The sequence below is a fragment of the Psammomys obesus genome, unplaced genomic scaffold (genome assembly GCF_907164565.1).
Source record: "Psammomys obesus unplaced genomic scaffold, mPsaObe1.curated_primary_1811, whole genome shotgun sequence".
In the NCBI taxonomy this organism is placed as follows: Eukaryota; Metazoa; Chordata; class Mammalia; order Rodentia; family Muridae; genus Psammomys; species Psammomys obesus.
Window position 1 is genome coordinate 3580674 of NW_026596158.1, and position 14250 is coordinate 3594923.

At 48.2% G+C, this 14250-nt stretch overlaps 1 pseudogene; it reads right to left on the reverse strand.

Annotated features, from left to right (window-relative positions):
* Positions 1-2399: 2399 nt before the first annotated feature.
* On the reverse strand, positions 2400-2745 carry LOC129667362 (ubiquitin-conjugating enzyme E2 L3-like; annotated as a pseudogene).
* Positions 2746-14250: the final 11505 nt, after the last annotated feature.

The following is a 14250-nucleotide window of genomic DNA, read 5'->3' on the forward strand; positions in this document are numbered from 1 at the left end:
TTCTGTGACCCTTTGTTGAGGGGTCTGCTAGAAAAGCACTTTCTCTCCTTCCATCATTGAGGCCCAGGGACCAAACTCAGGTCCTCAGGCTTGGTGTCAGTGTCCCCAGCCATCTCAAGAGCCCACAGATTTATCTCTTAGCCTTGGTGGCAGCTGCAAGATTCCGTAGTTTTGCTTCTAAGTAATAATTTATTTTATATTAAAAAAGTTGAAAACAATAGAAAAAAAAAAGCAAAGATAAAGTGACTTAAAAACGCATAGAAGGCTTTCACTCTGTGTGGTTGGTTGGTTCAGTTAGGCCTCTGTCTTGCTGGTCGGAAGTTCCACAGACTCAACTGCACGATTCACATCATCGTTTCCTTCCGCAGTGGGCTGTTTTCTTTGCCTCCTGGGCTAGTCAGCTTCTTGGTCCTTTGACCAAAATGCTTTCAATAAATGACGTAAGGGTGGAAATGTTTATTTTGGTTCACGTGTCTATGGCTGGGTAGTGGATTTGGTGGGGGTGGTATTTGTTTTACTCTTCTAGGTCACGGTCCGTCACTGAGGGGAGTCAAGGCAGGAGTCGTAAGCAGACACTATGGAAGGATGCTGCTTTCTGGCTTGCTCAGGCTCATGCTCAGCTAACCTCACAAAGCCCAGTACCAGCTGCCTGGAGAGGGCGCCGCCCACAGTGGGCATCAAGACAGTGCCCCACAGGTGTGCCCATAGGCCAATCAGATCGAAGTAACTTCCCTATCAACTTTCTCTTAGATGACATCTCAGTTGACAATTTTCTCAAATGTCAACTGTGTCAAGTTTGAGATGAAAGCAAAGTAGGATACCTACACCTTGTGAGAGACAGAGAGCTGTTATCTTTGCATTTGTTCTAATGATATGCCTTTCAAGGTACCTCCTGCAGGTCTGGGGATAAAGGCTGTGGGTAGGGCACTTCCCAGCAAGGCAAGTGTGATTAGTCCCCAGCAGCATAAAACCCAACCCAACCCAACAAGACTTCATGTACAGAAGAAGGCAGGTCAATACCAATGAGTGAAAAGTCCTCCTTTGGGCCTCATAGTTGGTATTTGAGGTAGAAGTCTATTAACTTATTTTTGTTGTATGTAGGTAAAGCAGAGAAGCATGGTGGAATTCTGTAGGGGACCCAGGGAGGCAGGGGCTCTGGCAGGCTGATGAAATTTATGGCTCCATTAATTCCCTTTTTGTTTTTTTTTAATTTAAAGATACTTATTATTCACGTGTGTATATGTGCGTGGAGGGGGTGTGTGTGTGTATGTGTTAGTAGTTATGTAAAAATGCCATGCACACAACCGATCTTACATGAAAGAGGTTTATTGGATGGAGAGAGAGAGAGAGAGAAAGAGAGAGGCATGGTGGGGGGAGGGGTCGCCCTGACAGAGAGAGGGGAGAGAGCAAGAGAGGGGGAGATATCAAGAGCAAGAGAGGACGAGAGTGAGAGGGGGGGAGTGGCAGATAGGTCACTATGGACCTGGCCAGGAAGGACCGTAAATGTCCCTAAGGGAAGGCCAGTTGAATTGCCTGCACAACATAACAGTGCGTGTAAATATACATGCAGGTGCCAGTGGAGGCCGGAAGAGGGAGGCAGATCCCCTGGAGCTGGAGTTACAGATGGATGTGAGCTGCACACATGGTTCTGGGGAACAAACGTGTCCTTCCTCCCTGCTGAGCCGTCTCTCCCACCCCTATTTCATTCATTCATTACTTGTTTGTTTTATTAGACTTATTTGTTTGTCAAGACAGGATTTCTCTGTGTAACCCTGGATGTACTGGAACTTCCTCTGTAGACCAGGCTGGCCTCAAACTCAGAGATCTACCTGCCTCTGCCTCCCGAGTGCTGGGACTAAAGGCCGGAGCCACCACAAGCTTTATTTATTTTTTAAATACCAACTTAAGAAACAGGTTTTAGGGCCTGTAGAGATGGCTCAGTGGTTAAGAGCACTTGCTGCTCTTCCAGAGGTCCTGAGTTCAATTCCCAGCAGCCACATGGTAGCTCACAACCATCTATAACTCCAGTTTCAGGGGCTTGAACACCCTCTTCTGGCCTCCAGCTGGCACCACACACACCAAGGGCCCATACACACTCTCAGGCAAAACACTGATACACACAAAACCCAAACCAACCAAACAAAAAATCACCACCAACAAAAAGCCCAACGTTTTTTGTTTTGTTTTTTGTTTTTTAGAACATCTGAATTTTTCAATCCTTCTTTACAGATTACCTAGACCACTTTTGATTAAGAAAACTGTAGAAAGTTAGTAACTGCCACAGGCGGACGCCAGGTGGTGGCACATGTCAATTTTCCACAGAGTCCTGTTCTCAGGGTATCTGAAAGCACTGCTCGGGGGTCTCTGCTCAGACTTGTTGAAATCACTCACGGCAGATTTTAGTCCACAGGTCGCTTTTCCCCATATTTCTTTGTAAACTCTTCAGCACTCTTACAGACTTTTTTTTTACGGTCCTAAGAGTATTCTTCAGCTAGGTCAGCCGGGAGTGGGTGCTCAGGGGTAGTTCACCAGTGCTGTGAGCAACCGGATTACTCCGTCAGCCGTGGTGGCTGGATTCCAGTTTTCAGCCTGCCCCTTCTCGTCGACGTGAGGGTGGTAGGCCTTTGTTTTAAATGTGATCTTGGGTGGTTTGGGTGGACACTCTCCTGGAAAGCCGGTTTCAATTCTGAAGGCCCCCTTAGCATATGGAGGGTTGTCCTTCATCAGCCTCCTGCTGGCCGCCATCTTGGATCAAGTGCTGCTGCTTTCCCCAAATCCAAAAACCCCAACTTTTTTATATGAAAATTTGAATTCCAGAGATTTCCTCCTCCCTTGCTTCCTTCGGCTAAAGTCTTTCAAAGGCAGTATATTGTTTTTGAATTATAGTAATTAAAGACATGCCCTAATGGTTGCTTCTCCCACACAAATACCTTACAAACAAACAAACAAACAACCACAACAACAAAAAGTAAGAGATTTTGACAGAACTGGGACACGGCAAGCAAGCAAGTCAATTAAGGCTGTCTCTCTTTTTATTTTTTTCTTCTGAGAGCCACATAAACGTTGTAAAAGCGCCACATATTTGAGCCGTTTTAGCAGTTTTCCATCTGTTTTTGTTGTCTCAAGAAAGAAAGACAGTTTCTGGGGCAGATCTGGGAGCGGGGGGTGACTATCAGGACATCACAGGGTTTGGGATGGTCCCACCTTGCCTTGGAAGTTTGGGTCAGGACCCTTCTCCTGGGTTCACGTTGCATCCTTTTGGTGTGAGGACAGAAGCCCAGTGCATGCTGGGTGGACCCGAGGAGCACTGTGGCCGCCCTTCAGATACAGTTTCCATAGGCACCCGTGTCTTCTTGGGCATAAACAGGCTGTCGCTGAATGCACAGGAGATTCCGTCTTCTGCTAATATGGCTTTTGGCAATAAAGCCATTATCTCAGAGTGCCATAAAAGGCACCCTGGCTTCCCCCTCACCCTCTTTTTTCATCTGTTGCCTGCCCAGCAGGGAGTTTATTGCTGTTTAGAACTCTGATTGCTTCAGTAAGTGGGTAGACAGACCTCTGAGGTGCCGCCTGCCGCCTGCCATTCAGGGTGACTGGAGGGCGTTTTGGTGGTAGAGCCCAAGAGTCCATAAGAGGAGTCGGTTGGCGAAGACCAGTGTGACCTGTCTGCCACCGTAAGAAAGTCGAGACGGGTGTAAAGCAGAAGTGAGGAAAGGAATGTCCAGTGAGGAGTGAGCTGAGGCAGCGTTGGCGGCTCCAGGTCTGTAATTCCAGTCCTGAGGCGCCCAAGGCGGGGGCAGGCTGAGCTCAAGCTAGGTCTGGGCCAGAAGAGACCCTGTCCCCAAACGCCCAACTCCGTTCCCCTATCTATGCACAAAATTAAAAATAAAAATAACGTTCTAAAAATTATAGCTTCTCATTTTGTTTTGGTTAGTGTGTGTCTCCCTTACTTTGGCAGTGACCTGAGGGAAACCATTTATTTTGGCCCATGGATTTAGTCCACGGTGGCCGGGTAGGGGGCTCAGCGGTGGGAGCTCAGGGCGTGGTTCCTTCACCATGGCAGAAGCAGATGGCATGCCAGGACAAAAGCGGGGCTGGTCTCCAGAGGCCCGCCTCCAGTCACTCACTGTCAGCCGGGCCCCACAGCCTCCCCTCAAACAAATGCCACCTGCTGGGATCGAGGGCTCAAACACAGGAGACTGAGGGGGGCATTTCATTTTCCAGCCATGACGGTGCAATCGTGGTTTTGATACTTTCTTTCTGGTTTTTGGGGTTTTATATTTGGTATCTTGAAAAATCAGAGCAACTGCTTTTAATTATTATATTACTATGCATACATATATGTATATATGTTGTGCTGTGTGTGTGTGTGTGTGTGTGTGTGTGTGAAGGGGGAGTGGACTGTAGAAGAGACAGATCTAGAACTCACTATATGGCTCATTCCAGCCTCAAATTCCCATCAGTTCTCCTGGGTCAGTCTCCCAAGATCTGGGACTGTAGGTATGTTTCACCATGGCTGGCTTTAGAATATCAAGGCCTGGCACGTTGGTGCACACCCTTAATCCCAGCACTCGGGAGGCAGAGGCAGGTGGATCTCTGTGAGTTCGAGGCCAGCCTGATCTACAGAGTGAGTTCCAGGATAGCCAGGGCTGTTATAGAGAGAAACCCTGTCTCAAGTACAGGAAGAGGAGGAGGAAGAAGAAGAGAAGAATAATATTTATTAAGAAATAAATATAAGTAAAGGAGACTGGAGAGCTGGTTCCCGGGTTAAAAACTCTTGGCTGCTTTTGCACACAGCGGTTCACAGCTGAGTGTAACTCCAGCTGTAGGGATCCTGACACCCCCTTCTGGTCTCCGCAGGTACTGCGTGCACATACACGGAAGCAAACACACATACCCATAAGATTAAAAAACAACTTTTATTTATTTATTTTTTTTTGCAGTAAGAATTTCAGTTTCTTTCCTTGTTATTTTGAAATACAGGTTTCCTCCAGTCTTAGGTGATGCACATTAGTGGTTAAGACAGCCAGATTTTCCTTTATACCATTGAAAGGGCTTCTGCTGTTTTGTCTGTTTTGTGTTGTTTTTACCATAATGAGAAAAAAACCCTTTCCATTCGAATATTGCCTTTATGCCCCGATATCCTTTAGATTTGATGAATTAATGTCTATCCTGCTTTCCTTTGGGAAGAATTATTCCCAAGAAAGGGAAAGATGGGCTTCAGGGCTTGATTTCAGTCAATTTGATAAAATTCAGTAAAATTTCATTTTCTGTGAATGAGCGTTTTGCCTGCACGTGTAACAAGGGCACCATGTATGTGCAGTTCCTGCAGAGGCCAGAAGAGGGCATCGGATCTCGAAGCTAGAGTTACAGAGGGTTGTGAGCCGCCATGTGGGTGCTGGGAAAGGAGCCTGGGTCCTCAGCAAGAGCAAGGGCTGCTCCTAACCGCCTCTCCAGCCCAGGTGTACCGCTTTTCCCTCCACGTTCTTATTAACAAAACTAAGGTGAAAGTAAGTGTTGCCTGTTGCCAATTTAACTTCTTTAATTAAAACAGAAAGTTGCGGGGCAATGGTGCCATGGGTGAAGTTCTGAAATCATCAGGAGGGGGAAATGGGCTAAAAATTAAATGTTTGGTGCGCTGGTGACTATGCAGCCTGGCATCCGGAGTGCCGACACTTTAGTTAATGGAAAATGGAGATGACTGCCTTAAACCCTACTACTATTACCTTTTAAAAATATTATGAAACCATAAGAGGCGTGACTATAGAGAAGCCTTGATGAAAGCTCAGCTGCCTTGGGAAGCCCGGAGTTTGGAAGATTAAAGCGTGAAACTCAAAGGAATGTGTATTCCGCCTCTTAAATGAGGTCAGGCGGGGAGCCCTGCTTCCCTTCCGAGCTCCTTAGGTTGGAGAATGTGTGAAACAAACAATTCATTCTGGAATGTGCTGAATTCTGTGATTAAAAAAAAAAATTCCCAAGAACCCCTGGTTTATGGTCTTTGAGCCAGTCAGATGGCTTTAGGGCTAAATTTTTTTTCTACCCTCTTCTCTTCCTCTCTTTCCCTCTCTCCCTTCTTTCTTCCTAACTTTCTTTTTCATTCTCCTCTCTTTTCTTCCTCTTCCTTGTTTCTTTCTTTTTCTCCCCTTCCTTTCCCTCTCTTTCTCCCTCTTTCCCCCATTTCCTCTCCCTCCCACTCTTTCCTCTTCTTTGCAAACTTTGCTGTCCATTCCTGACCCGCAATGTCTACACCAAGAGCCATGGGTATGTGTCCTGCTTTTGAGTCCATCCAACTAAATCTTAACACTTTGTAGAATGCCGCTTTTCTCCCCCAAGAAAAAAAACAACCCATGTCTGTTTTGTTTTTTAACCAGACCCATCATTTTGCAAGCAATGAAAAAATTTTCTCAGTATCAGGATTATTCAGAGGTGTTTCCAGCACACAAAGACTAACATAAAAATGTTAGTCCTGGGCTCCCGGACTCAGGGGAGAAGGGAGGGTAACAGCAAACTCAATTTATTTCATAGTGGTTTATCATCCTCCAAACTGAGGGTGGGAGGAGGTCAAGGGTCTTTGTGCCGATCCTCCTGTGAGTCCTCGAGAGGACTGAGGCTCACCAAAGCGTGGTGTGTCTGTCAGTGAAGAAATCGGGCATCCTCCTGCTAGGCCCACGCCTTCCCATGTCTGACGTAGTTGTCCAGATCCATAGACATTGAGTCCCAAGGACAGTGACACTGTGGATGATTTGTTTTTCAGATGAAGCTACCCTGGTTGACAGAGACGACTTTTGAAAAGCGCTAGCCACCAGCTGGAGTGGCTGCCCAGGGCAAACAGAACCCTCCTTTTTTTTTTTTTTGCTGGCCTTAGGGACTCAGAATGCTGGAGGGCACGCCTTTCCTCCCCAAATCAGAGCTGCGTGCTCTGTCTGTCGTGTGACAAGGCAGGGGTTGTGGGCTCCTCTGTCCCTGGCCCTCAAGGCAGAGGAGGGCTGCAGACAGACAGGAGGCAGGCTGCAAGGCCGGCCTGCGTTTCTCAGCTCGCATCTCAGCCTTCAAAAGGCAGCAGCCGAAGTATCACACAGGGAACGGTTTCTATCGCTGTGAGGAGACACCATGACCAGGGCAGCTCTTATGAAGGAGGTTTAGTCCTGGCAGGAAACTTGGCGGCACGAAGGCAGACATGGTGCTGGAGAAGGAGCTGAGAGTTCTACGTTCCGGTTGGCAGGCAGGACGAAGACGATGCCAAACTGGGCCTGGCTTGAGCTTCTGAGACCTCAAAGCCCACCTGCAGTGACACATTTCCTCCAACGAGGCCACACCTACTCCAACACGGCCACTCCTTGTGGACATACTGGGGTCATTTTCGTTCAAACCGCCACACCCTAGAAGGTGGCCTCCAACCTCTTAAAACCTGGAAGTTTTAGTTTTCGAGCTAGCCTTGCCAGGTAGCCCGGACTGACTTGAATTTGCGATCCTCCTGCCTCAGCCTCCTGAGCACTGTGATCATAGGTGTGCGCCACCCTGCCCAGCCAGACCAATGGCTGTACCACTGACAGTCAGGTTTGTAAACCCATTTATAGTACACACCTATATTATCAACCCACAGGAGGCTGAGGCAGGAGGATGGCTGCCGGTTTGAAGTTAACAAGGGCTACGTAGCAAGGCCCTACTTCAAAACCAACAAATTTAAATAAGTTTAAATAAACCATATTAGCATGATTTTTTTGATTGACAAATCCTGACTATATGCATTTATGGGTTATAATATGGCGTTTGTGTTGTAGAAAATTGGTTATCAATGTTTAGTATTAATCACACATCATTATTACAGCAGTTAGTTATTTAATCTGCCACCACATCGATAAAAGACACAGGCGCCTGTTAGGTTTTTAATATGCCTTAAACTCTGGGGCTGGGCAGAAACTACCTTCCTAGGCTACCTTTTTACCCAGCCTCACATCTCATGTCAGTTGTTCTAATAATTCCTAGCTGGGCTACTTCCCATCCAGTAATCCACAAACGCTGGCGCATGTTTCTCACCTGGGCCGCTTCCCTTCATCACTGATCCTCGGAGCAAACGCCTCAGGGCCACGTGGGTCTTCTTAACGCTAACCCAAGTCCGCGTCTCCTCCCTTCCTCTAGCGCTCTCCTTCCCATGATGCTCCAGTCCTCCACGCCCTCGAACCTCGGCCCCACCTACCTCACGGCTGCCCTGCTCACGTGTAGGAATTTATTCAGCCAATCAGGGCTAACTTGGAGGTAAGGTTACACAGAATCATCCTGGGTACCTGATCCTAACAGACAGCAAGCAGACCTGGGGGAGCACAATGGTTGACAGTCAAATACAAAGCACCAGACCGTGCGGTGACGGTTTGGCGTGCATGCGTAACCTGGAGTGATGGAGTTAGTCAACGCCGGCTTCCCTTTGCCTACTTTGATTTCGTTGAGTACGCGGTTAGACATTTGAAGTAGACACTCTCGGTTGTTTTGGTGTTCGCCGGTCATCCCTGCCGACTGCAGTCATCCGCTGTGCAACAGATCTCCACGCTTGCTTGATCTGGTCTGGCTGCAGGGTCAGTTTTATTGAGTTATGAGTCACAGGATAGAACCTTGACTGTTAACCATCTTAGGGTGTGTAATTCAGTGCCATTTAGGGTACTTACAAAGCTGCCTTGCCACCGCATCTATTTCCAAGACATGTTTATTACTTCTTGCAAGGGAAACCTTGTGTCCACTGACCCATCAGTCTCCCTTAACCCTGCCCCCTGCAACCCCTATCCTCTCCTCCTCAAGAGCCCCCCCCCCCCCCCCATCTTCTCCTCCTCAAGGCCCTTGCCCCGACTAGTCTGCTTTCTCTCCTTTATTTCCTGGAGTCATCTATTTTGGAAACGTCCTATCTAAAGATTCCCCGTTGTCTTATCCATTGTCCAGAGCACTCAGTTTCTTCCCTCCTTTCTTATGTAATGAATTCCCTGTTTTAGACTTTAACAGCTGCGTTTGGAGAATTTCATAGACCGGTACCACCAACTGCGATCATACTCAAAACCCCGCTCTCTCACTTGTCCCCCTCCTCGACTTCCTCCTCCTTAGTGAGTCCCCTCCTACTTTAGAATCTTGTGTTTTTGATCCACTAAGTTTACTTAGAGTTTGCTGGTATGAATAGGGGCGCGCGCGTGTGTGTGTGTGTGTGGGGGGGGGTATTTACTAGTGCAAGGGCTACACCGCTGAAGAAAGCAACTCTCCCGACAGCCACTAATTGATTGACAGTGGTGCCCCAGGGATGGGAGGGACCAGATGAGCGCCTCCCCAGGCTTTGACACGGTAGAGACCCAGTTTGTGTGTGCCTTGCACAGCTGGCGTGTGTCATGGTCACAGTGGCCCTGTCACAGCCTGTAGTCAACGTTCATAGCGCTCCTCCCACCCTCCGGCTCTTAGATTTTTTTTCCCCCACTTAGGACCAACAGCTACTTAGTCTCAGCTCTTTGACCAACTATGAGTCTCTGCCCTAACTGTTGCCTCTTGCATAAAAGGGGGCGTCTGTGTCCGAGGCTGGGAGCCGCAGGATTGATAGGTATGGATGGAAAGTCTTACAAGGCAGGTGGAATACGTGTCTACTTAGGAAAACGGCAGCAGCAGATTCTCCGGTGGGGCCCGTTTCCTCTCCGGCTGTGAACAGGAATGGCTCCCACAGACTCAAGTTGAAATGCTTGAAGTGATTGGCGCGGTTAGGCGGCGTGGCCTTGTTGGAGTGGGTGTGGCCTTGTTGCAGGAAGTGCGTCACTGTGGGAGCGAACTTTTGAGTTCTCAGATGCTTAAGCTCAAGACTCGGTGGCTCACAGTTTCCTTCCGCTGCCCGGGGATCAAGAAGTAGAACTCTCAGCCCTTCCAGCACCGTATCTGCCGCCTGCTGCCATGCTTCCCCCCGTGGAGACAATGGGCTAGACCTCTGAAACTGGAAGCCAGCCCCAAATTAAATGCTTTCCTTTATAAGAGTCGCCCTGGCCCTGGAGTCGTTTCTCAGGAGGAGAGCCCTAAGACGCTAGCCCTAGGCTTTTGACAAACAGGCAGATTGTCCTGACGACGGGAGACGTTGCTGCAGATCGTCCGAGGAAGGGCCACCTCGGGTGCTCAGGGAGCTCTGTGACATGAAGTGCTGTGGGACAGCCATGTGCCTGATGAGAATCAGGGGTCGTCACAGCAGCCAGGGGCAGGCACTGCGGCCAGGCCTGGGGGATGGCTACGGAGACGGTCATCTCCATCCAGCAGCAGGCGGTTCACTTTTCTGCCTTGCTCTCTGCCATCCTTTACCTTCCTCCTGCTGTGATGCATGCCATGACCAAAAGCGATGTGGGGAAGAGGGCTTTATTTCAGCTCACAGTCCACCGTGAAGGGACGTCAGGGCAGAAACTTGGAGTCACAACTAAAGGCAGAGACCAGGCAAGGACACGCGCTGGCTTGCTCCTCCTGGCTTCCCTAGCCTCCTTATAGAACCCAGGACCACCATTCCCCGACAAGGGATGGCGCTGACGCAGTGCTCTGGGCCGTCCATCTTCAGCCAGTCGGGAAACTGTCTCACAGACTTGCTTATGGGCCAGTCTGATGGAGGCAAGTTTGGTTTCAAATTGACAAAAGCTGACCAGTGATTTATCATGACAACTCCAAGTTGGGGTCAGTGTCCACACATTGTCCCTCCGGCGTGGTCTCCGTCACCGTTCCCTAACTGGATATAAGTGGGGTTAACACAGTCAGGCTTCATCCTGTCTATTTAAAATATGTTGCTAATAAACGTACGTTAGCAGCAGGGCTGGCGACGTGGCTCAGCGGTTAAGAGCACCTGCCGCTCTGGCAGAAGACACGAGTCTGGTTCCAGGCACCGCCTCTGTCTGTAACTCCAGTTCCAGGGGATCTGAGTCCCTGCTGCGGCTCCCATGGCACCAGCTACCCGTGCGGTGCGCTCAGATTCATGCAGGTAAAAGCTCACATGCCCAGGAAGTAAACAGATAGGAAGTCAAGAACTCGTTTCTAAAGAACAGACACAGGCAGGCTTCTTTTCAAATTCGAAATTTGGAAATTTGCCTCTGCCCACCCCACCCCCTTTTCCTTTTCCTTTTCCTCCATTGCAGCCCAGGCCGGCCTTAAACTTGTAATGCCCTTCCTCGGCCTCCCGAGCACAAGGATTACAGGTGGGAGCACAGATTTTTCTGAGGTTTTTCGTTGTCATTTTTAATTACGTGTGTGTATGTATTTGTGTGCGTGTATGGTCACATGGCTGTGGGGGCCTGTGGCGGTCAGGACCATCAGATCCCCGAGAGCTGGAGGTGTAGGCAATGATCAATGGCCTGTTGGGGGTGTTCGTAATGAAACTGGGGTCTTCCGCCAGGACCTACACACTCTTAACCACAGTGATCTGTCCAAGCCCCAGCCTTTATTTATTTGTGTGTGTTCTCATGATTCTTCCTACCTGTGGTGTGTCAGCATACACAGGAAAGTGGGGGCTGGGATCTTTCTGGCTCCAGGAGCTGCCCCAGTTCTGGGGTACATATTTCAAACTGTTGGGGACTGACCTTGCTGTCCACTGGTTCGGGAAGTTTGGCCCTGTAAGGCCGTTTCGGAGTCAGGAAGTACCGGCACTTGGCTCGTTTCTTTGGGTCTGTTATCGTGACTCCTGCTCTATCTTCCTGGAGAGGAACCAGGGCACGCTGACGCACACATGCAGACCCAGAATTCCGGAAGCTGAAACAGGAAGACTACGAGTCTGAGTCCAGCCTGGCTTGCATGGGGAGTTCCAGGCCAAAATGTATGTCTTTTAACGTGTGTGTGTCTTTGTATGTGTGTGTCTCTGTGCCTGTCTGTCTTTATTGTCTCTGTGTGTGTGTGTGTGTGTGCATCTGTGTATGTATGCATGTCTGTTTGCATGTGTGTGTATGTGTCCCTGTCTGTGTGTCTGTGTGTCTTTATCTCTCTCTCTCTCTGTGTGCGTGTGTGTGTGTGAGAGAGAGAGAGTGCCCTGTGTGTGCGGAGGCCGGAAGAGGGAGTCAGATCTCCTGGAGCTGCAGGTGGCTATGAGCTGCCTGTCATGGAGGCTGGGAACTGAGTTCTCTTCTTCTCTCTGGAAAAACAGCAAGTGCTTTGAGCCACTGAGCTCTCTCCTGAGCCGTTTAAGACAAGGTCATACTATACAGCCCTCGTCAGCCTGGACCGCTCTATATAGACCGGGCTGGTCTTGAACTTGCTGAGACCTGGCCTGCCTGTGGCCTTCCCCTGAGTGTGGGGATTAACACCCTGTCTAACACTTCTTTTCAAATTGAAAAGTTAGTAATGCTAGAAGTCGATGGGGTTGATTTGTTTCTAACTTACAGTAGTTTTTATTTAAAACTGAATATTTAACAGTTTATTGGGTGAGCCTAAAGGCTTGAAATTACACTTCTATGAGTTTGGGCCTTGCGTTTTCGACACCTTGGGTTCTATTCTTTGCTATTTTTTTTTCAACTTACTGCAGCAGATCAGGGGGCTCTTAAACCATCTGTTAACCTTTCTTTCTCCTTTAAAAAAAATCACATCGGGTCCCTCAAGGCGAGAAGACCCACAGCCAGAACGACGGAAGCAAAGCCGAGGAGCCGCACAGGCACAGATCATTGGCTCTGACATTTCAAGGCTTGAGCCTATTAATTTTTTATGTCTTGCTACTTGTATATCGTTAATAAAAATCTGACGAAAAACTTTTTAGGATGTATTTGTTGCTGTGGCTTTGATCTTAATGTTTGCAAACTAATACATTAATACATGGGGAGCCTTAAGGACTCTTTCTAAGAGAATATTTCCATACGTTATGTTCTCATTTCCATTTTAGGTAGCGGATCCTCTGTGGTGTTGTTGATGGCGGTAGCATTAGATTTGGGTGGGAAATGTGTCCTTTTGAGAGAAACATCAGCTAACAGGAAGCAAAGGTAACGGGTGTTTGGTCGAGCTAAACTCACCAATTGCTAGAATCACAGATGTGTCCCCCTAAATGTTACTGTGTTACTTTCCAGGGCTGGGCAACTTCTCTGTCAGATTTTTTTTTTTAATCTAAGTTTACTTCATTATCTTAGCAGGGAGGGCTCTCACTTCTAGCATGAGTTTCCACCCCCCAAATCCTTCTTTTTTAAAAAAGGGGTGTATGTTTGTATTCATTTGCTATTTGTGATAGGAAAGCAAGACCCCCAAACCATTGAAGAATGAGGTTTGGTGTACACTTTTCAAAATGTCACTTGGGAGACAGAGGCAGGAAAATGGTGGGATTGGAGGCCAACCTGGACCACACTGTGAGACCCTGTCATAAAGGAGGGGAAGTCACTTGTGTCAGACTAAAAGAGATGAACTCAACTCATCCTTGATCCCTGTTGACTGCCCATTTCCTTGCTGTGTCGCCTGTGACTGAGCTCCGAGAAACTCGTATGTCAGGTCAGTGCCTGCATGTCACTTTGAAACTTACATATTCTCTATGTGCCCTCAAACCCAGGACGCTGCTGTGGCGAGATGAAATGAGACTTCTAAACAGTGTGTGGGATCAGAGGGTCTGAGGAATAATTCGAGGATATTTGAAGATCTGCTTCACAAAAGTCGAAATGCAAGCAGAGTGATGACTTATTAAAAATGATCACTAACCCAATTTCGAACACTTTGGAGTTCTGGGTGGGCAAGCAGGCTTTTGCCAGGGTGCTTTCATTTGCACGAGACTCAAAAGCCACCGTGAAATGCTTTGAATATTTATGATCTCGATCAAGGATCAGACCACCTCCAATAATCTCCCGGTTTTTTTACCCTGGCGAAAAGTGTTTGAAATGCCTGCCGCCCTGTGATGTATGGGTGCTTAATTATTCGGGTGAATGTAAAGCGCCCCTTTCCTTGAAGGAAAGGGTACGGGGAATTTGACTGACACAAAAATACAATTAATTCTCTGTAGTGACCATGGGGTGGGGGAACTCACTGGTCAGAGGGATTTTGGGCGCAGTTTCTCTTGACTGTTTCAAGGTAGATGGCGTCATCGTAAGTGAGGTTATTTTCTTACATCCGCTAGAGGGAGCCGTGCGGTACAGACGTATTTATTACTATTATTATTTTTTAATAATAATAAAAAAAGATTTGTTTGTCCTTGAGTTAGTGAACCCATTCACAGCAATGGTCCATCCAGATCCAGCCACTGCCGTGTGGGCGGCTCGCTATTTCCCGGCTGATGCTGCTCTGATACCGGGAAGGGCTCTTCTTGCCCTG